This window comes from Pinus tabuliformis, chromosome 2_2 (assembly GCF_031772625.1).
Source record: "Pinus tabuliformis cultivar Carrire ecotype Pingquan chromosome 2_2, CPIR1, whole genome shotgun sequence".
In the NCBI taxonomy this organism is placed as follows: Eukaryota; Viridiplantae; Streptophyta; class Pinopsida; order Pinales; family Pinaceae; genus Pinus; species Pinus tabuliformis.
The window spans coordinates 443,954,221-443,979,571 of NC_142300.1; positions in this window are offsets into that span (position 1 = coordinate 443,954,221).

The following is a 25,351-nucleotide window of genomic DNA, read 5'->3' on the forward strand; positions in this document are numbered from 1 at the left end:
GATCCTTGGCCCTTATGGCCCTCTACTGCCACATTAGAAGTGGGGCGAGTAGGTGGAATGGCATACCCTATATCTGTAGTCGAAATCATGTACCAATCTATAGTGAATTATGCAAATTCAGATCCCATCCCTCTTACATCAAAGGATTTGGATGGTGATGTGGCTCAGGTCTAGACTCTCAAATCTACTTCAGCTATGGATTTCCTTGACATAGTCTTACCATATGACACGGGGACTTCACTCAATGAATCTCTGACATATCATGTGCATTTGTGGCATATTAAACAATACCCTTAATTTTAGTACATATTGGAAAATACCTCTAAAAATCACATTATTTAACCCCCTACCAATATGAACCCAATATACCTTCCCAATTTAAAAACCCTGACTCTCACTAGATATTGTAGGTATCCATTTTTTCATTAACATTTTTTATACCCCTTTATATTTTTTCATTAGCTTTAGGCTCCATTTTTTATGCCTGCCAATATAAAAACCCTCTACCCCCTATATATCCCCCATTATATTATGTCATTTTTTCCTCAGTAGATATCCCCCAATATGAACCCATGTGGTATGGTATTGCTCTCCCACTGAAGCCCCGATGCCATATGAAGAGGCAATCTTATAAGTAATTACTAGTGTAGAAATACCATGGGATGATTTGTATCCTTGGTCATATTTTCTCCCTGACTTCCACCAAGTAGCGTGAAATTTTTCTGATCCTTCTTCATTTGGAAGTGTTCACAAAATTCTAAACCCCTTGGCCCCAGCAAATATTTTTTCCAAAGCTAATATGTCTAATATTTCGGAAACCATTCCGGTGAACATCTCCAGGAACCCCAATATTATCAAAAATATCTTCATCAAATTTGCATGTTCTCCTAAAGAAATCAAGATTTATATTGACCTTTTTAAGGAATTTCAAGATGTGTTTCCTTGGTCTTATGAAGAAATTCCTGGAACCGATTTATCAATAGTTCAACTGAGGTAAAGACATATGAAAATTCTAAGCCTGCACGAAAAACGCTTCAACTGGTAAATCTTAGGAAACCAACAACTATTAAAGCTGAGGTTGAAAAGCTACTTAAGGCATGTTTCATATACCCCATTCCTTTAACTAAATGGGTCTCAAACCCAGTCCCAGGCAATAAAAAGCAAGGAATGATCTAGGCATGCATTGACTTTAGGGATTTGAATAAGGCTTGTCCTAAAGATAATTTCCCCACTCCCTTTATCAATTAGATCATTGATGAGTGTGCTAGAAATGAGGTGTTCTCCTTCATGGATGGTTTTTTAGGATATAATAAAATAACTATCCGTCCTGAACATCAACACAAGACAACATTTATTTTCCCCTAGGTGCATTTGCACACAAAAAGATGCCTTTTGGCCTCAAAAATGTTGGATCGACTTTTTAGCCGACCATGCATTATGCTATCCATGACTTGAAGCACATAATAGAAGAGTATTTGGATGACTTAGCTACTCGTTCTCGAAAGAGGATTTATCATCCACAAAAAATTCGTTTGGTTTTCAGAATGATGTCATTACTATAAAATCCATTTGAATCCTAATAAATGTGTTTTTATTGTCACATCCAGTCAGTTATTGGGATTCATTGTGTCCAATGTAGGGATTTGGGTTGATCCTTTCAAGGTTATGAAAATACTTTAGTTTCCTCCCTCATCAATGGTTCGTCAACTTTAGATTCTCCAAGGTAAATAAATTTTCTTAAGGAGATTTATCGTAAGTTACACCGAGATTATGAAAGAATTTATGTGATTATTGAAGAAAGGAGTCCCGTTTTTTTGGGATGATTTCGCTCAGTGTTCCTTCGATGCTTTGAAAAAGGCATTGACCTCTGCTCCTCTTTTGAGTCCACCTGATTATAGCAGGGATTTCCTCTTATATCTTGTTGTGGTCGAATCCACCATTGGGATGGTTTTGGCTGGGGAAGACCATGCTCTTTGAGTGCATGTGATTTATTATATGAGCCAAAGCTTAGTTAGTCCTTAAATTAGGTATTCTCATATAAATAAATTGGCTTTGGCAAAAGTTCACATTGTCTAGTGACTTCGTCACTATATTTTGTTGAGAATGTTTTTGTGTTGGCTAATGTAAAACCATTTCAATTTGTCCTCAGTAGGCGAGTGATTAGGGGAAAATATAATAAATGGATTATCATATTACAGGAAGTCGATCTCAAATTTATGTCAACCAAGTCCAAAAAATATTTAGTATTTACATAATTGATTTCAGAGTTGCCTTATGAAGAGGATGTTGTTTATGAAGAGTCATTTCCAGATGAACACCTCTTCCTAATCTCTTCACAAGATCCTTGGTATGGATACCTCATAGTATATCTCAAAACTTCGAATTTTCCTCATACTTTTTCAAAGGATGAACGTAAATTGCATCACCTACCTAGAAATTATATTATTATCAGTGACACTTTATATCGTCGTAGGATTGATTTAATCCTTAGACGTTGTTTAACCTTAGAAGAAGTTGAGTCTGTTCTTAATGACTTCCACAGTGGAGCTTGTGGAGGTCATCTATCCGGGCTTTTTATAACCCAAAAAATCTTGTGTGCAGGCTATTTTTGGCACTTGAATTTTAAATATTTCATGAAACTGGTTAAAAAGTTCCATCCTTGTCAAGTATATACTTAGAAAATGTGAGCTCATCCAACTCTGCTTTTCCTCGTCATCATTGTCAATCCTTTCAAAAAGTGGGGTATTGATTTTACGACTTGTAACCTGGCTTCGGCTAAGGGTCACAATTACATTATCGTATTGGTGGACTAGTTTATGAAGTGGGCCGAAGCTATGCCTACTTTAAAAAATGATGGTGAGGCAACAACTTTTTTTCTGCATAACCAAATCATTGCATGTTTCGGTATTCCAATGGAGATTTTCACTGAGCATGGAATTCATTTTCAGAATAAGATGATGTCTGAGTTGGATTTAAAGTTGGGATTTTTGTAGGAGCATTCATCTCCATATTATCCTCAATCTAATGGTCAGGTTTAAGCCATGAACAAATACCTCAAAACTATCCTACAAAGGACAATCATTAAATCTATATCCAACTGGCACATCATGCTATATCCTGCACTTTGGTCATACCAGATGTCTTTCAAGATTGCCATGGGTTTACTCCTTTTCAACTAGTTTATGATTTGGAATCAATATTCCCTGTGGAATGTGAGATCCCATCTTTTAAATTAACAATTGAACTTATTCTAGAAACTTATAGCCTTGAAGAACACCTTATTCATTTGGAACATCTTGATGAGTAGCGTCGATCTGCAACCACAATAAATGAGGTTCATAAAAGGAGAGTAAAAACCGAATATGACAAGATTGTGTGTCCTAGTGTTTTCTCTGAAGGTGTACTTGTCCTAGTCTATGACCAAGATAATGACACCTTGGGGGAAGGAAATTTCAAACCCATGTGGTATAGTCCTTTTATCATTAAAAGGGCCTTGATAAAATGTGCATATGAGTTGGTTGATATCGATGGAAATGTGTTGTCGGAGTTCAGAAATGGGCTCTATCTTAAGAAGTATTATTCCTAGGCTATTGCCTAGCATTTTCTTTGTTTTGTAAATATTGTACATATTGCTTATTTCTGTCTATGGGTCTTGTGATGATGGTGGTATTTTGGTCTACTTTGGTAGGTGTCAATGGGTGATTTGGTGTATCTATGATTCGTTGATGGTGCTAGTAGAAATACTCGGAACTTAGCTTCCGCCACGTAGGTAATATATTGTCCATCTAGCCAGTTGTTAGTTGTAAGAGGCATATATATCAGTCTTGCATCCAACAATATGGCTTAATACAATGTTGTCATTAATTTACTATCTGAAGAAATATTTTTTGGTATTGATTTGTTAGTGGTTTACTTGGATTCACAACTGGTAGTGTCTGAATTAAATAACATATATCGTGTGAGAGATCCTTTATTACATCACCAACTTATTAAGTGAGATTAGTACAAAAATCATTTAATTTTATTACTTTTATTCATATTCCATGATCATAAAATTTATTTTCTAATTCTATAGCTAATCAAGCATTAGATTGACACATTAATCATTCATCACATTGAATAAAAAAATATCGTAAAATCATTTTTATATATGATCAACCCATCAAGAAATCATATGTATATAGATAGGAACAATATGTCTAAAATATTACAAAATGTGGACAAATGTCCTACAAAATCTGGGCTTAAGCTCGATCATGTCCATAAAAGAGCATTCATCTAAAATATAAGATTGTGGGCCCTACCCTAGATGATCATCATGGAAGAAGATGGTCACATTTTTCACCTGTCAAAAGAGTCGCACCCACTATCGTGGTACTCCTACCACCCACCTCTGAAACGACCTCAGGGAGATCCTCTATGGCTACCATGGGAACTTGGCGAGTCAGACTCTCCAAGTTCCTTTCAACTGTATGTAGGACTCTCTCAGTCTCATCTGTTTCTCTCTTCTTATCTCTGTCATGATGCCTATGCCTAGGCAGACCCTCAAGTCTCACTGGTCCAAAATATTCATCATGATCAAATAATCTTGTAAGGATTTTGTTTCACGAAAAAATTTTTTTAACTTCTTAAGATCATATTGAAAGCAAAAAAAATCAAATAACATGAAAATAAAAATAAAAATAAAAATTTACCCATCTTGCCCCAGGCAGTGCCCACAAGAAGGGCCAGATCTGGGTTCTCTTGGTAGTCTATTCCTGTGTCTGGGTAATCATCTATATCTATGATTTGTTCCTCCCACCAAATTAAGAACTCTTCATCGAATGTTTCTTGGGTGACTTCACCCCTTCCTAGTTTCCTGATCAGGTCTGCCCATGTAACACCCTCCTCCAACATCTACCCAAGCAATCGATAAACCAGGGTAAAAATGCAGCGAGAGGTCACTATGATATGATTAAACCTGCTAAGCCACGTTAAGGAAGTGGAACCAATGGAAAAACACTATACAAACATTTTACATCAACATTAGGACCCTCATGAACCAATCCAACCTTTATGCCAACAAGCCCTTGGGTCTCATTGATATTTTGGACCACTTGACCTCTAGAATCTCTGATGTTATGGGCATGTCAACATCCAGGGACCTCTGGACGTTCTCAGAGGTCTACAAGCCAACCTCCAGGGATTATGTTTCTTAGTTTTGTGCAAGTGTCCCCGAGGATTTAAGCCACATTTTGAGGCCCAAAGCCCAGGTCACTTCCTAGAATTGAATGACACCATCAGAATAGTAAGATAACATTGAAATAACATTGCTAATGAAATTACTTGAATAATACCTTGACTGGACCCCTACTAGCCATGACTGACATTTTTCCAAACATATCACAAATATGTAATCTACACGTGTAAATAACATATCTGAGCATAGGGGTCTCATTCTTAGATGAGAATCGCTAAGATATATTGATGCCTCAACACATTGACTTCCATTTCATACATTAGGTCATAGATACATTGTTCATTCATTTACAGTAAAAACATGATGAGAGCCATACATAGCTACTTTCATAAAACACATATATAACCAGCATAATAGCAGTAGAAATACCAATGAAATCACAGCCGTATAAACCACATATAATATAGTATATTACTCATAGAAATACAAGGAGAAATAACCTCATATTGATTATGAAAAAACCAAACCCAGGATGGGACTTCCACATTCCACCCTACCATAGAATGGCTGAGCCATATATCTCTTCAGCCATTCACCCCTATGCCATATTCCAAGCATGAATCTGGGATCTCATAGAGCACATCAATCGAAAACCATCTAGGGCTTCTAGAGGCCATCCAACTCAACCCATCAAATAGTGATTCCACCTCATGGTCGAACATCACAAAACCGTCTTCATATTGGTCACCATCCAAGCCTTTCAGGGCTTCCAAAGCATTTGTCCAACCAAGCCTTCCATGACTAGTAACTCAATTGATAGCTTTTACTAGGCTGTGGAGCCTTTGTCCAACCAAGGCTCCAGGGCTAGTAACTCAACCCACCAAGGGCTTCTAGAGAATTTTTCCAACCAAGGCTTATAGGACTAGTAACTCAAGGCAAGATGTTACATGCCTTCTAGAGTGTTTTTCCAACCAAGGATTCCAGGACTAATAACTCAACCCATGTTAAGGAAACATGAGAACCAACCAAAAAAAACAATGAAATAAACCCACAATCTCCATGGCTATTTAGGAAATGGCAAGGCTAGGAAAATCCACTGTCAATCCCGACCATCCTCCATGCCAATGAGATATCATAACCAAGAAACCACATGCATGTGCCATGCATGCCAAAATTAGTGAGGAAAACATACATGCAACTTGGAACCTGTAAACAAAACCCGATGTACTTGTTGATCTTAATGTCATCTTCTGATTTCCTTCTCTTATTTTTCCTTCTTTCTCCAAAATTCCAATCATGCCACACTCCTCCAAGACTTCTCCAGGAAACTATAAGTATCCAAGAGTATGAGAGAGAGAAAGAATAGAGAGGGAGCTCCAAAACTGAACTGACCAATCTTACACTGGCCAAGCCTACCAACTAATCCTCAGAATCCATTTTATTAATGAGGCCTCTATTTTCTTCATTTTCCATTATTTTCCTTCATTTTCCTCCTCACATGCAACCTGTGACCTTTCACCTTCCTTTTTCTCCTAATTTCCATTATTTTCATAAATAAAATGCCAATTAATGCCTCTTGCCTTTCCAAAACCTTTGCCAATTTCCTTAGCCATAATAAACCAATGAACACCCTCTAGGATGTTTTCACCACCATTCATCTTGGAATATGTCTTCCATTACCGTGGTCTTATATATTTCACATGAATTTTTAACCAAGGTTGTTACAGAACCCTTCCCCTTAGGGGAACACCGTCCTCGGTGTTCAATGACACCTATAACCAGCAAGACCGTTGAAAACAAAACATACTGCCCATGGAGCTTTATAATAAAGGTTGTTGTAGTATTTAAAATGACCATCTACTAAAGCAAGATAGACATATCATTTACTGGAGCTTTGTAACATAGCTCATTATGTTATTTACAATAATGACTACATATAGATACCTACGCATTTTCTTCAGCCAACAAGTAAAAGGATACAATGCGTGCATCCACAAAAAGGAGATGTAGAGGCTCACAGCTCCATCCTCAAAGTAATACCAGGATTCAGCTCCCTCCCAGGAAGTCCAGAATCCACTACAAGGTCAAATTTCATATAATGTCGAGTGCTATAATCTTAAGCCACTTGTCCTCTCAGTGAACAGTTACCGGCTCATTGTTCCAGGGCACACTCCGAATGTGAATTTGATTCCATTTGGCAATGCTATTGACTAAAACAAATATATCCTCGGCCTTCCCCTCTTTGCTACATATTCCCTAGGGAAATCTGGTCACCCCCTTCCATGTAGTCACTCACCTTCCAAGTTCCATTGGCACCCCCATCTTGGGCAGTCCATCCCTTGGCAAGGATTCCTTGCATCGAAATATCAAACAACCAAGGCATATACCTGCCTCAAAACCATCATACCGGTCATAGAATTCTCATGGAAATTAATGGACACTATTAGGTGCTAGTGTCCCACAATGGCCCCGCTCCTGAAGCCTTTACCAACATATTGTTTCATGTTCCAATTCCTTTTATCGTTGCTGCTAATTTTGCAGTTAGTTTCAACCACCCAACCAGGAATTTATGTGCTTCTCGCACCAAGTGCATAACTTCCATTATATTTAAAATAAATTGAAATTAATTCACGTCGTACCTCATTAGTAGTTCATCAATAAGGTACACTTGCAATTATGCTTACTTTCTGTCACAACATGTTAGACTAGCATCTTTGACCAAATCATTAGGTATAAACATATCACATTAGGTTAGCTCAAAACAAAACCATCATAAATCAAAACCATAAATCACATCTAACCATCATAAACCATAAACATAGATCACATGTAATCATCATAGACTAGAATCATAAATCACATGCATAATTAATTGAAATAAAATATTTATACTTATCCTTTAATCAATCCTTAGCTTTTACCTTCATCCTTATCCCGTACGCACTCTAGATCGGTTTCTACACCCAACAAACACCAAGTGCCTTCTCCTCAACCATGTGCACATACACATAGTGTGCATCACACATATACAACCACACTTGACATACAACACCTTTCAATACATGCATCTACATCTTACACACAACACATACACCTACACCTAATGTTAAACACAACACAATACATGTGCCTACACCCGGTGTACACCACCACACAATACATACATCTACACCCAATGTACAACACGATACATCCATCTATACTTGATTTACAATGCCACAGAATGCATATACGTACACAAAGTACAACATAACGAATAGACAAGTCATGATACAATGACTACACAATGAAAATACATAGTACCGCACCCCCGCAACACATCATGTATGACACACACACAATAACATATGTACACCAGTACCATATGTACAACACGTACATAGTAACACATGTACAAAGCACCACCTGCACAACATCACATGTACACGATACCACCTGCACAACGTGTACACAATGCCACATGCACATATTACCACGTGTACAATGTGTACACAACACCAGACGTACACAACACAACATGCACAACATGTACACGACACCATATGTACACGTCACCATATGCACGACATATACACAATACCATATGTATAACATGTACACAACACCACATGCACACAACACCACATGTACAATCATGCACACAAGACCATATGTACATAGTACAAAGTTTACATCATGCATAAAACACCATATATACATAGAACTATATATAAAACATGTACATAGAACCTTATGTACACAACACTACATATCCAACATGCGCACAACGCCATATACACACAACATCGCATATTCATCATGTGAACAGTACAATATGTACACATCATCGCATATCCAACATGTACATAGCACCATCTATATCCAACACTACATATGCAACATCCACACAACACGATTTGTACCACATTGCATAAACAACATGTACACACAATATATATACACAACAGTGCATGCGCACAACATCACAGATGCAAAATGTACAACATATACAACATATGCACAACAATAGTACCACACATCCAAAACCACACTTTCTTTATCAAGCAAACTTTCTTTTAGTGTCTCTTTGCCATCCATGCTTATCATAGCATGTTGCGGGTCTCACAGCCTCCTTTTCGCTGATGTATCCCTCAGAGTTACCTGCCATAAAATAAACATAGGAATAATACAATCATATAATATCGATTCACTACCACATGATACTAACCTCATATATTTGTCCTGACTACTCTCCCCACTTGATTCCCCGTAAGACTAGGAACCTCATCATGCCACTCATCTGCATAAAAAATCATTCCTCCATAAGAATGATCCCTAACAACTCTATCTAACAGTGACATAGATACATAAATACATACATATATAGAAGCATTAGCATTAAACAATCATGATCTTGTTTGACAACGAAATACGTACATACATACATACATACGTACATGTATACATATATAGACATCAACGTAATCATGATCACAACATAATTACTAGATATCATAAGGTCAATGTTTAAGAGAACTCCCTTTATGCGTGCAACACATGCACCATATCGAGAACAACAATTCCCAATATAGCAAAGGCATATGATGCCTAAAGTTCATTCACCTTACCTTTCTTGATTACCTTTCCCATCATTGTCTATTTACACCAATGGGCCCAACCAATCCAATTGGTTGTCATACTCTTGCCTTCAACTTCCTTTATACATGCATCGGCTTCATCTAAATCTTACATTACCTACTGGATTTCATTCAGCTCTCTCTGAGCTCCAATAACTTTCCTCTTTCCTAACCAATTTCAAAGACTCAAAACTTAAAATGCAAGCATAAGAAACAAACAATAAGAAAAGCATGCAAACTAATAACAATGTGACACCACAAATAAAGTGGCATGATCATGCACTAGACATAACAAAATTGGAGATGAAGCTTAAGTAAATGAAAAAAGACCAAAAGCACAAGACTAACAATAGACACCATGACTCAATCCCCATGGTTCCCAGTGCTTCCAAGGGAAAGCTCGACCTAAGCCTTATTCAAGATTCCATGACATTCTCTTTTCCATGCAATCCCCTGTATCATATTCCAACACTATGAACTTTGAAACGGGAACTTTCACCAAAAAACCCCAAAAAAACATCAAAACAGTGCTAAAAACAAAAAGTGTGTATACTGGAACGAAGGTTTTTCTTTTTTAGGGTCAATTTTTGAACATGTTTTAAAAATGGCAGTGAAAACAAAATTTTCGTGCAAAAAAAACCTTAAAAATGAAAAAGTGTTGATACTAGAATGATGATTTTTTTTTAGGGTCAATTGTCAACATTTTTAAAAAATGCTAGTAAAACCGAATTTTTATGTGCAAAAAAATAGTTGTTTATGAGGAAAAAAACACTCTAATGTTTTTGGTAGAATAACAATTTTCTTTCCTAAGTATAAGTTCAACATGTTTTCAACCATAACATGCTAGATACAAAAGAAATTGGAATTTTTTCAACGATAAAATTAAAAAACCATGACATTATGAACAAATTACATGACTAAGTGAATCAAAATGTCATTATTTATATATTGAATGAAACATACATTATATCTCTAATTTAATGTTGCATTGTAGATATTCTAAACAATAAAAAATATCATAATTAAGACATATAATCAAACAACATAAAAATGACTCATAACTTCTGATTTAACACCATATGGAAATCAAAAATTTTATTTCAAGATATGATGCAAACATCACTTATGTAAATTGTCTTAGACAACTATTAAAAATCACTCATATTTTCTTGCACAACATCAGAATTCACATCTTTAGATGAATGACTGGATGCAGATGAAGATGAAGATGTTCCATATTATTCTCTTTCATCAACTAGTGCCCCATCTGAGTCCACATGCATGCCCACCATTTCAGGTTTCAAAATTCTTCTAGATCTACGACTGGTTTCAGCAGAATCCCATTTCAACATTGTTCCTTCTGGTAACAACTTTTTCAGAATATCTATCATCATAGACAAGCTAGACACCAAATTGGTGTATGAGACCCCCTTGTTTGTGGGACAAGAGACCCACCTCCATGCAACGATTTGATTATTATGTCTACGAAGGCATACCTACTCTAACCCCTTCTGGTTTTTGAACCTGTGACCTCTTAGGAGGAAACACATGCTCTTAACCATTAAGCCTATTCATGCTCTAAGAAAGTGGATTTAATTAGCTAAAGATAGTAATATAGAAACTCACAATTATAACTCATGATCACAATATATAACACACATGTAACACACCTATAAGATTACAAATTATGATAATATTGAGAATACAAGCATAACTATTTCCTTTTATGCATCTCCAATGGGAATGTAATTATGAACTAGAACATTCAAGCATGTTTTTTTTCCATTAAGATGTTCATGCAAGTTAGTAAATTGGCGGCAACAAAAAAGTTGGATAAAGGACTTTGGTTAACTATTATGTAGTCAAAGAAATCATTTTTGGTTAAATTATGATCATTCATTATTTAAAATATAATCTTTAACTATATATAGATTCAAAACTTAAAAAAATCCTTAAAAATTTTTAACTAAAAATTTAAAACATTTTAACTAAAAATTCACAATTGAAATTTGTGATTTTAACAAATTCCTAACAACTTATAAATAAATTCAACCAACAAAATATACTTAAAAAACTCTAAACCATATAACACTAACACAACACATGAGATAACATGGATACAAGTTGTTGCAGTGATGTGACTAGCGATGTGTACTATGTAACAATCACTTGGAAGTTACAAACTTATAAACCATAAACCCAAACAAATTTATGAAGGTTCAACTACTCCAAAGAAATATTTGCAGGTCGAGTGGAGGTAAGTGCAATGAAGAAATTTTGACTAAATCGAATTAAATAAATATAAATTTACATTGAAGTAGTTTTAAAGAGTGATATATTGTACTTAAACTTAAATTTTAATTTAGGTCGTTTAAACTGGTTTTTGATAAAATAATTTACTATTATATGAGTGATTTATTGTACTTAAATTTTAATTTTAATTTAGGTTGTTTAAACTAGTTTTTGATAATATGATTTACTATTATTCTAGATAATTGTGAAAAATTCACTTGTAAAATTTGATATTTTAATAAATCTTACTAAATTCTAAACAAATTAAATCCAAAAAAAAAAAAAAAATAGAAAATCACACTTAACAACTCAACTCAGAAAAAAATTAAGAAACTCTGAAATTGCAATATGAAGTGCGTCACAAAGATGAAAGAAAGTGCAAATAAATTCTGCCATGTACGAGGGATAAGAAGTGTTTGAGAAATTCTTAGGTGTGTGGCTTGAAATGAATTAAAGCGGATGTGGACCAAGAGAAGAAGAATGACGGTTGCATTGAATTTGATTCCCTTAATGTCTATACTGACATGGTTTTCATCCGGATCGATTTTGTTCTTGAAGCTGTCGAATTTGATGGCTAGTTGATTCATTGTGTTTCCATCTGTTGAATTTGAAGTAATAGGGCGATTTTGAGAATCGCCCTCGTTCCGTATTTTTTGATTAATTTTACATTTCAATTAAAATTTACACCTAAACATTTAATCATCTAAAACACATATTTCAAAACACGTATGAATACGAAAACAAAATTATATATATATAAAGTGCAGTGTCATTTGGACGGAGTCTTAATCCACAATCACGAAGGCCTTTCAAGAATGTGTCTCTCAAGCGAAATGAATATATTTAACAATAAGATACTCAAAAACATATAAAAAAAATTAAAATTATATAATTTTATTTTAAAATTTTACAGCTTTTAATATATATATATATATATTTTGGAATACCATATAATTTATTTTATTTATATTTTTTGTGCACTGTCGTTTGGATTGTGTTGTCTTAATCCACAATCACGAACGCCTTTTAGGAATGTCTCACAAATGAAATGAATATATTTAACAATACGATAATTAAAAACATATATAAAAGTTCAAATATTATCTATATATATATACACACACTCTATCATTTGGACTGAGTCATAATCCACGATCACGGGTGAGTGGAATTTAATTTTTAAAATTTAATTTTTTTCTTCAATTAATTTATTTCATTGACAGAAACTCTTTAACCGTCGTTCTTTTTTGCGAGGTGGTGGGGCCAAGGCGATTCTTAGAATTGCCCTATTACTTCAAATTCGACATCTTATGCTAGAAATTTTAAAAGTTAAATTTTTTCTTCAATTAATTTATTTCATTAACAGAAACTTTGCAACCGTTGTTCTTTTTCGTGAGGTGGCGAGGCCAGGGCAATTCTTAGAATCATCCTATTAATTCAAATTCGAATTCTATTTTCATGTTGGAAATCGATTCGTTATCGTTAAAATATCCAAAACTTTAAAACTTTAGAGTTGTATTTTCCAAAATATGTGTCCGATTTTGACAATAATTTCCATTATTTTCTAAACAAACTTAAAACCTTATTAAAGTCCAATTCCCCTCCCATCCATTTTTCTCTGACTAATGATTCCATTAAGCGTTGAATCCGTTTCCCGTGCGTGGGGAGAACTATGATAACATAATAAAACCATTCAAAATGTCTTTACTTTTAAGCAAATCCCGGTGTAAGATTAACTCTTAATAGAGCCCTTTCTAAATAGAAGCAAGCAAAGGCATAAATAGAAATAACATCAAAAGAGATATCGTTATATAAAAACAGGTTCGAAATTGGTCTCATATATTGATCAATTTTGACAGAGTTAGTATCGCTAAAGCATTCAGTATAGGATTCTTCAGATCATATATGCAATTTAATAACAAGGTTGCAGATAGTAGGAATTGCCCTTTAGAGAGAGGCAAGGTTCCAATGGGTTTTCATGGTTCCCCACTCCCTCATTCAATCAGATCGTAGCTTATGCAGTGACAACAGTTTCAATAGCCGCAGTTGCTCCTCTTGACCGCCGAACATTTTTGGAGCTCTCTCCATCTTTTTCCCATATCTCAGGCAAAGCTTCCCTAACGTTGTGAATACTTTGCAGGGCAAAATCCGCTCCCTCCGTTCGGACTGAAGTGCCCACCTATTGACAGTGAAAACTAGAAGTTAAATTCAACATCTTATGGCGGGGAATTTCTTCATTGTGTTTCCATCTATCGAATTTGAAGTAATAGGGCGATTCTAGGAATTTCCCTGGCCCAGCCACCTCGCGAAAAAGAACGATGGTTTTAGAGTGTCTATCAATGAAATAAATTAATCAAAGAAAAAAATTAAATTTTAAAATTTCCAACTTAATATGTTTAATTTGAAGTAATAGGGCGATTTTGAGAATCGCCCTGGCCCCGCCACCTCGCAAAAAGAACAGTGGTTGTAGAGTTTCTTTCAATGAAATAAATTAATCGAAGAAAAAATTTAACTTTTAAAATTTAAAATCCACTCCCCAGTGATCGTAGATTATGACTCAGTCCAAATGACAGAGCGTGTATATATATAATATTTGAACTTTTATATATGTTTTTAATTATTGTATTGTTAAATATATTCATTTCGTTTGTGAGACATTCCTAAAAGGTGTTCATGATTGTGGATTAAGATGACACAATCCAAATGATAGTGCACAAAAAATATAAATGAAATAAATTATATGGTTTTCCAGAAAATATGTATATATTAAAAGCTGTAAAATTTAAAAATAAAATTATAAAATTATAATTTCTTTATATTTTTTTGAGTATCTTATTGTTAAATATATTCATTCCACTTGAGAGACACATTCTTGAAAGGCCTTCATGATTGTGGATTAAGACTCCGTCCAAATGACACTTCACTTTATATATATATATATATATATATATATATATATATATATATATATATATATATATATATATATAATTTTGTTTTCGTATTCATACGTGTTTTGAAATATGTGTTTTAGATGATTAAATGTTTAGGTGTAAATTTTAATTGAAATGTAAAATTAATAAAAAATGTGGGGCGAGGGCGATTCTCAGAATCACCCTATTACTTCAAATTCGACAGATGGAAACACAACGAATCAACTAGCCATCAAATTCGACACCTTCAAGAACAAAATCGATCCGGATGAAAACCATGTCGGTATAGACATTAAGGGAATCAAATTCGATGCAACCGTCGTTCTTTTTCTCTGGGTCGATGACCACTGACTAACACTTTTCTTTTTCTCTGGGTCCACATCTGCTTTAATTCATTTCAAGCCACACACCTAAGAATTTCTCAAACACTTCTTATCCCTCGTACATGGCAGAATTTATTCGCACTTTCTTTCATCTTCGTGACGCACTTCATATTGCAATTTCAGAGTTTCTTAATTTTTTTTTGAGTTGAGTTGTTAAGTGTGATTTTCTGAAAAGTATTTTTTTTTTTTTCGGATTTAATTTGTTTAGAATTTAGTAATATTTATTAAAATATCAGATTTTACAAGTGAATTTTTCACAATTATCTAATAATAGTAAATCATATTATCAAAAACTAGTTTAAACAACCTAAATTTAAATTTAAATTTAAGTACAATAAATCACTCATATAATAGTAAATCATACTATCAAAAACTAGTTTAAACAACCTAAATTAAAATTTATGTTTAAGTACAATAAATCACTCTTTAAAACTACTTCAATGTAAATTTATATTTATTTAATTTGATTTAGTCAAAATTTCTTCATTGCACTTACCTCCACTCGACCCACAAATATTTATTTGGAGTAGTTAAACCTTCATAAAATTATTTGGGGTTATGGTTTATAAGTTTGTAACTTCCAAGTGACAGTTACATAGTACACACCATTGGTCACATCATTGCGGAAACTTGTATCCATGTTATCTCATGTGTTGTGTTAGTGTTATAAGGTTTAGAGTTTTTTAAGTATATTTTGTTGGTTGAATTTATTTATAAGTTGGTAGGAATTTGTTAAAATCACAAATTTCGATTGTGAATTTTTAGTTAAAAGGTTTTAAATTTTTAGTTAAAAAGTTTTAAGGATTTTGTTAGGTGTTGAATCTAGATAGAGTTAAAGATTATATTTTAAATAATGAATGATCATGGTTTAACCAAAAATGATTTCTTTGACTACATAATAGTTAACCAAAGTCCTTTATCCAACTTTTTTGGCGCTGCCAATTTACTAACTTGCATGAACGTCTTAATGGAAAAAAAACATGCATGAATGTTCTAGTTCATAATTACATTCCCATTATAGATGCATAAAAGGAAATAGTTATGCTTGTATTCTCAAACATAATATCATAATTTGTAATCTTACAGGTGTGTTACATGTGTGTTATATATTTTGATTGTGAGTTATAATTGTGAGTTTCTAGATTACTATCTTTAGCTAATCAAATCCACTTTCTTAGAGCATGAATAGGCCCAATGGTTAAGAGCATGTGTTTCCTCCTAAGAGGCCATACGTTCAAAAACTAGAAGGGGTTAGAGTAGGTATGCCTTCATAGACATAATAATAAAATAAGGGGGTCTCTTGTCTCACAAACAAGGGGGTCTCATACACCAGTTTGGTGTCTAGCTTGGCTATGACTGTTATCGAGAAAACTAGTGTCCATTCAAAGTTGCTAGTCCCACTAAGACTGGTAGCTATCTTAGAAACAAAAAAATGAAAGTTACTTGTGTTTTCCTTTATGAGAGATAGATGAGAGAGAAGCAGAGAGTACCAACCTCAGTCTTTCGCTTGTCTCCTTGATTGTTTCCTCTCTCCCTTGATAGAGCTTTCGCCACTCCTTTCTCACTTGTCCCGCTTCAAAAAACACCTATAGAGTCAAAGCAGAAAAATACCATCAAAGCATAGAGATCTATAACCATAAACAATATAGGATCAGATGTATATTAACCATGCAAATGCATACACAAATACAAAATTCAGAGATATACGAGCATATGGAGGAAAACTCAAATAGCTTTATTGATAGAAGTAGTAGAAGAGAGGATTACAACCCAGCAGTCTGATCTAGCGCCATCCTCTCAGCATGAAAGCCCTATTCACCTCATGAAAAGCTTATATCACCCAAAAATACAATGCTTCACAGAGAAACCAACAACACTTCCTTACAAAATACAAAATTTCAGCCCCTGGATCTCTAGGATGAGGGATCCATATATAGATATTTGCAAGTGGGTGAGTCAGCTTCTGGGATTTTGATTAGTGTCATTTCACTGATAGTTCTTGGTTCCACTTGGAGATTTCATGATATCTTACTCATCCCTGGGTGAATTCAGAGAGGCAAGTGTCATATGAGCAGTTTCTAGAAGATTCTCTGGGTTTCCACCTAGCAAACTGCCTCTGCCATTTGTCTTCTCTCGCTCATTGCACCCTACAGAAGGGATTTTCAGTATGAATCGCACCCTTTGCATGTGACAGGTGAGATGCATCGCACCCTCAACATGTAGCAGTCTGTATGGTCGAGTTTTAACCAGTTCTGAATAGTTTTTCAGGGAGAACTTCTGGGAAATGATGTAATCAGCTGACCTTGTTCCTTTAGGGTATGAAACAACACTTTTAGGGGTTTAGAAGCCCTTGGTTTATGGACATATGTGATTGGGGTTACAGTGCCCAAATATGTCTATAACAGTTGCCCCCTAAAGCATGAGGTCGTAAATCTTCTGATGTCGGGTGAAATGCTTTATCATGAGGATCCGAGGTTTTTCGAACTGGAAGGTGACCTGTAATAAGATACAATACAATACATTATCTTCATAATATTTTTATGATCTAGCTGAGTTGGGCATTCCCATGCTCAGCTTTATAAATTAATTTTCATGTACATAGGACAGACAACCGTTTGTGTGGCAGACTGATGATTCTGGTAGAGCCATCATCCCTTAGCTTGGATGATTATCTGTGTAGCTATGATGTACATTTGATGTCTTTATTTTCCTGAATATATCGTAGCCCGGATGGATGAAACTAGATCCAAGGTCTTTAAACTCATTCAATCTTAGCCCGGAGTACAAGTCGATCCATGTGAAAAGATGTTTTGGTGGCGAACATGGAAAGACATCGCCTGATTACCAGCCAATGATGTAAGCTGTTAACAGGTGCGAGAGGAATCACCGATAATGATATTGACCCTCAAGGTACTGTAGTACAATTTACGTGGTGTGAATACATGAGTTGATGTCAAACACCACACAAAATCTTTCGGTTGAAGGCCATTGATGTAAACCTGTTTCTGGAAGTGAGAAACTTTCCATTGAGGCATGCAAGCCTCAAAGTACTGAAAGGGTTGTTCCTAAGTCAACTTCTTGGATAATGAGCTGATGTCGACAAGAAGTGACCCGTCATAGGAGGGCCTTAATGAATCCCATATCTACGACACGAAACAAAGCAAACGATTTTGTGGAGGTGAAAACGATTTGATGATACAAGGTTCAGGGTGGCGGTCATGAAAGAATGGAGCATGAAGGTATTGTAACGGATGAGGCATAAGCTGGGTTGGCGAATTCTCTTAGCGACTTCTCTTTAACATATCGGTGACACTAAAAATGGATTGGTAGCGTTAACCCCAAAAATAGATGGTATGGAGGACCAATGGTGATATGACCGGTGAACGGAATAACCCAACCTGACTCAATCATGGTGATGGAGTGAAAGTGTCATGTTCAAGAGCGACTTGCTACCAATGAAGTTCTTCAAGTTTTCTTCCTATTTTTCCCCAGTCATTGCTGACCATTACCTCTTTATTTTTTTCAAGATTGAGGAGGATAACATATGCTTGTTCTATAATTTGCCCTTCGGGCAAACCTGTCGCTATGTTTTAGTGAGCCTAGCGATAGTGAAACTCGCTTTCGTCTATAATGGACAAGTTTGTTGCTATTGTTTTAACGAGTTTAATGACAAAGATAACTCGGTCCTTTTCAGTTTTAGAGAGTCTAAAAAGAGACGAAAGGAAACTCCAGTAATCCTTTTTCGTAGTATAATCCCTTAAGCCCAAAAAAGTATAAAATAATATGAAGGGGATGACTTTTCTGATCACTTTAACGAGCCGAAAAAGACAAGCACTCGATCTTTTTGTGTAATGATCCCTCAGGTCCAAAAAGATTAAAATATAGAGGAGGGATGGCACTTCCAATCACTTTAACGAGCTGGAGAGGCCAATTTCCCAGCAATCTTTTTACATTTTACGAGTCTAAAAAGAACTTAAAATAGACTCATTACTTCCAAACACTTTAACGAGATAGAATTCTCGTCAATCTTTTCATATATAACAAGTCTGAAAAGGGTTTAAAGAAAACTCGGTATTTCCAAACACTTTAACGAGATGGAATGCTCGACAATCTTTTCATATTTAACGAGTCTGAAAAGGGTTTAAAGAAAACTCGTTATTTCCAAACACTTTAACGAGCTGGAATGCTCGACAATCTTTTCATATTTAACGAGTCTGAAAAGGGTTTAAAGGAAACTCGTTTTTTGAGGAACGAGTGATATTTTCGGGTAGCAGTTGGTTCTAGGTAAGTTTGGAACTTTTCAATCACGACAGTGTAAAGAAGGTGGCTAACAGAATCACTCGTTGCAGCTATTCCTCAAAAGGGTAAACAATCAAGTGGAGGCGTATGATTGGATAAAAAGTGGAGGTGATGGTAAGAACATGACCAAGGCTCAAAAGCTGATAGCAATGCGATCAAAAAGGTTATTCACTGAAGGTGGGTTCATTTTTTAATGAGCTTGAACTCTGGGGGAACATATGCTCATTGCTAGGTTTATTTTTTAACAAGCTTGAACTTCGCGTAAACCTACTCATGCCAGTTGTATAATAACGATGTCTCTCATTAGTAGGTTCATTTTTTAGGGAGCTTGCCCCATGCGAACCTTTGCTCCGAAGCCTTTTGTATGCAAGCTAGGAACAACTAACTACTGTCCTAAGGGTTAATGACCTACTAAGGTTAGGTAGGATAGTTTCTCAATGAAACATCTCCTTTACTTTGCCGGTGCCATTTGGCCCTTGCAAAGGTGAATGGTTGACCAGACCAATCACCTAACTTAAGCAGTTGAAGTTAGTAAAAAACTACGGGGTTAGAGTTACGCTGGTCGCTTTTCACTTGTGTACAAAAGGTTTGCATGCCCCCAGATATAAAGAGAAGTAGAGTTTCCAGGTTACCATATGGAAGTTCTTGCATTAAAGCAAGATTGTTCCATCCGCGTAGCAGACAAAACACTTCCTTGGCTCTGTCCATCGAAATAGACAAAGGTGAATGGTGGGAGCTTCCAATCACATAACTTTTGACGAGGGAATCCTTTTCCAGTCTAATCCAATTTTCCTAAATGGACAGGTGTGTCAGACTAGTCATATATCCTACGTGGAAACCTACCTTATATCTAGGCTTTTCCTGCCGAAGAAGACCAGGGTGCATGCCCCTTGGGTTTAGTCACATTCACTGAATCACTCGTGATCATCAGGTGGACGGATTGGAGGTTGATGAGACATTCCTTGTGCAAAAAGACCAGTTAGTGATGGCATTTGACTAGTAGCCATGTTTGAAGTGGGGAATGAAAATTGGTCAACAAGTTGGACCATTCTGCCTTCATACGGGAGACACATCACCCGAAAGAGTGAGGAAACAATATCTCCCATGCTGTAAATATAGTCACGCCCAAGGAGTAGATTGTAATCTAATGGCCCTTGGACTAACATTACATTTAGATGAACGGTTTTCCTTCTCAAAGTTATAGGCAAATTTGGAAGGATCCCTAATGGTTGACTAGTTCCTTTATTGAAGCCTGACAGATTTCGAATCTTAGGCAGAAGTGATGGTTAACCAAGCGCTTTCCATGATCATTCTGTAAGCTTGCACTATGATTCGGAATGGTATGTTAGATGGTAGGCGGGGTCTCCCTAGTAGATTCCAATCGAAGGAAATGACTAGATTTCTTGGAGGAGGGACCAAATAAATGGCTAGATGAATCTCTGATGAACTTCCTTCCTGCGGTAAAGGAACGGGTAGATTGCCCCCATGTTCATCTGACTCTATGTTAACAAGAAGAATTTCAACAGTGTCGTTCTCATTCTCTTTGGAGACTGTATCATCCGAAGATGGACCTTCTGAAGACAAGACTGGGTCAACCACTGTCTCGACCTGTTAACTTTGGCTCGATCTGGACTCAGAGGGTTTATCTTCAATGATAGGCACTTCTACTGACAACAGAAGTGTCTCAGTCAGATTTTCAACTAGCGATGGACTTGGCAAGGGTTTCTTGTATCAAGGAGGAAGTCGCTGCGGTGAAGCGGGACGATTATCTAAGACTCTTTTAGCTTCGTCCAAGAAAGGAAAATGGTGGAGGGCACGATCGCCTTCACACAACCTACAAGGAAATTTAGACCTTCCTTTCTACCCATTGACTTCATTTTCACTAGTTGATGGTGTACTGTCAACATGATCGACAGAGGTTGAAGACACCAAATTGTGCAAGCAGGGAGACCAATCCCTTAAGATCCGCAAGATGCAAGGAAAATCTCGATGATAGTGGTCTCCCTTGAAAATGACACATGGAGATTTGGGTTTGGATGGTGCAGTGTGTGGAATTTTTCTAGACGATGCTTGGTTGCCCCCTTTCACCGTTGACTTCTTCTTCTTCTTCTCGTTCCCTTTCTTCTTCTTCTCAGTTACTTGGTTTTTAGTGTTACTGGTTTCACCAAGCGAAGAGGAAGAAGGAGAGGGAGAAACAAACGAAATGGAAGATGGAGGAACAACTTCAGTATTATCTGGTTTCTGATTTGATTGCTCAGGAATTACAATGTTTTGAACGACAGAGGTCGAGAAAAGCCATACTGGCAGGCCAATTGTGAGTCCTGGAAGGGACAATGTAGCCATATGTGGAGCACCAACATCTCCCCAAGAAGAGAAAGGACTAGGATTTCCCCCAAGGGGAAATCTTTGATGGGTAGACTCCATTATCTCAACCTAAGACCAACGAGGGAACAATGATGTTATTCTGATTAAAATAAATTTTATGACACTTTGACACAACTTGATTTTTCAATTTTTAAGAGTCGAGAAAAAGCTAAAGGTGACTCTAGTCACCTTTGATTTTTAATGAGCCTGAAGTGACAAGTGCTCAGATGGACCTTTTCTTTTAAGAAGTCTGGAAAGAAATGAAAGTGACTACTCTGGAAATCTAGACAAAGGGATTACCAAACTAATCGCAAAACTGCAATATACTTTCACGTATGGTAGTCAATATTCCTGAATGCTGTGTTTAGTGCATTGTGATCGATAGGGCGGCAAACACGACTTCCTAAGGATAAAGGATATCAACCTATTGTGGTCTCCCAATATATACTCGATAGTACATGGGAGCACAAGTCCATACTACCACTTTTCGTATCAAAGAGGAGGAATCACCCAACATACGATGAAAACAATAGTTACCAAGCTTTACGACGCCGGAATACGTCTCTAGCCTAGACTTCCAGATGTTGTGCGTTAGGTTCCAAAGCGTTTTTATGTTCATTGAGGTTTATTTTACAGTTGATATTTCTTAAGAAGTTTGCCTTTAAGGTTCACCGCATGATGTAGATATTCAATTCCTAAATATGCAATCTAAGATGATAAACAGGTGTTTATTTTCTTTTAGCAATGAAAATCCTAGCTACTAAGGAAAGAGAAGTAAAATTCTTTCAACATAGAGCAGAGAGCACACACTAAGATGCACTGTCCTAAATCAATTTCTGCATGCAGTCTAAATGCAAATTCACATGCATGTATTTTTTTTTTAGTTCCCTTAATGTGAGAATGACAAAAATAAAACTAAGTACAGATCTGAGCTATCTTTCCTCAAAGTGACACTTTAGCAATTTCTTTTCAAAAACGAAAGGAAGACTAAGATGACACTTTCACTTTTGAATGGAAAACTATTTTCGAGACTTCAAAGAATTGATAATCCAAATCAAATACAATGGCAAAAGTGTAATCGACTATCTAAAAGAGGAAGACTTTACGACACTCTTTTTCTTGACTGAAAACGACAGTTGCGACACTTTCAAATCAAAAGACGACAGTTCGATTAAGCTACTATTTGCAAAGGAGGACTGTAAATGATGAAAATACATAAAAAAAACATTCACAATTTCTTATCAATGGAGGCTGAATAATGTAAAGGAAGAAGGTTTCAACAGTGATATACTGATCATAGACAACAAAACTACTGAATAGAGCTGAAAACAATGAAGAAAAAACCAAAATCTGGAGGTAGAAACAGTCTCACTCAATCATCGCACCTGTCCTTAAGGGAAACATGGATGCATCTCACCTGCAGCACACAGGAGGTGCGATGCATCCAGACTACCAACGAGAGACAGTGTGATGGTCCAAGGACGAGACTGAGATTGGTTTTCACTCACAGCTTGCAGCTAAGTTCTGGGGTTTAGGCTGAGTTTATGATAGGCAGTAAACACAAAGTATAGGCACTAATCTAATGAGGTTATTTGAGCTACCACCAAGGCACTTAGGATGTTCGCAAGTCAGATGTTCAGTTCAGAAACTAACCCGAAGATTGACTGAAGCAGCGTTGATCTACTTTGCAGTTGCATAGCAAAAGCAGTTCGAAGGCTAGCTGGCTTAACTTCAGGCTCCGTCTGTAGTTTATAAAGAAAACAACAGTAACTAACAATCAAACTATTCACTTCCCCAGCGGAGTCGCCATTTTGTTATCGGGAAAACTAGTGTCCATTCAGAGCTGCTAGTCCCACTAAGACGGGTAGCTATCTTAGAAACAAACAAACCAAAGTTACTTGTGTTTTCCTTTATGAGATATAAATGAGAGAGAAGCAGAGAGTACCAACCTCAGTCTTTCGCTTGTCTCCTTGCTTGTTTCCTCTCTCCCTTGATAGAGCTTTCGCCACTCCTTTCTCACTTGTCCCACTTCAAAGAACACCTGTATAGTTAAAGCAGCAAAATACCATCAAAGCATAGAGATCTATAACCATAAACAATATAGGATCAGATGTATATTAACCATAAAAATGCATACACAAATACAAGTTCAGAGATATACGAGCACATGGAGGAAAAATCAAATAGCTTTATTGATAGAATTAGTAGAAGAGAGGATTACAACCCAGCGGTCTGATCTAGCGCCATCCTCTCAACATGAAAGCCCTCTTCACCTCATGAAAATCTTAGATCACCCAACAATACAATGCTTCATAGAGAAACCAACAACACTTCCTTACAAAATACAAAATTCCAGCCCCTAGATCTCTAGGATGAGGGATCCATATATAAATATTTGCAGGTGGGTGAGTCAACTTCTGGGATTTTGATTAATGTCATTTCACTGATATTTCTTTGTTCCACTTGGAGATTTCATGATCTCTTACTCATCCCTGGGCGAATTGAGAGAGGCAAGTGTCATATGAGCAGTTTCTAGAAGATTCTTTGGGTTTCCACCTAGAAAACTGCCTCTACCATTTGTCTGCTCTCACTCATCACACCCTACAGAAGGGCTTTTCAGTATGCATCGTACCCTTTGCATGTGACAGGTGAGATGCATCGCACCCTCAGCATGGAGTAGTCTGTATGGTCTAGTTTTGACCAGTTCTGAGCATTTTTTCATGGAGAACTTCTGGGAAATGATGTAATCAGCTGACCTTGTTCCTTTAGGGTATGAAACAACACTTTTAGGGGTTTAGAAGCCCTTGGTCTATGGACATATGTGATTGGGGTTGCAACACCCATATGTCTATAACAATGACCTTAAAATTGGATAATAATAATAATTAGGATATAGATTGTTAGAAATTCATAATCTATAAGGGTGAAAGCATGGAGCTGGGTTACACTTTTTGGCAAGAGATGGCACATTTGGGTGGAAAAAATGATTTCTCGATTGAGCCCTTTTTAAGCGCCTGATCAAGCCTTTGAGCACTTAAAAAATGTAACCCAATGTTATTTAGGAGCTTGATTTAGACATGTCTTTGCGGTAGTCAAATGAAGGAGATTGGGTTTTGGATTTATTTTCTAGCTCAGGTAAGTTTTATTATATGGAATTGAATTTCAATATGTTATTTATTAATTTATATGTCATTGTACTAATTTACTTCATTATTTCATTTGTGCTTGATAATTAGGTACAACACTAGCATGTTGCTTTCAAAAATGAAGAAATTGCATTGCCAT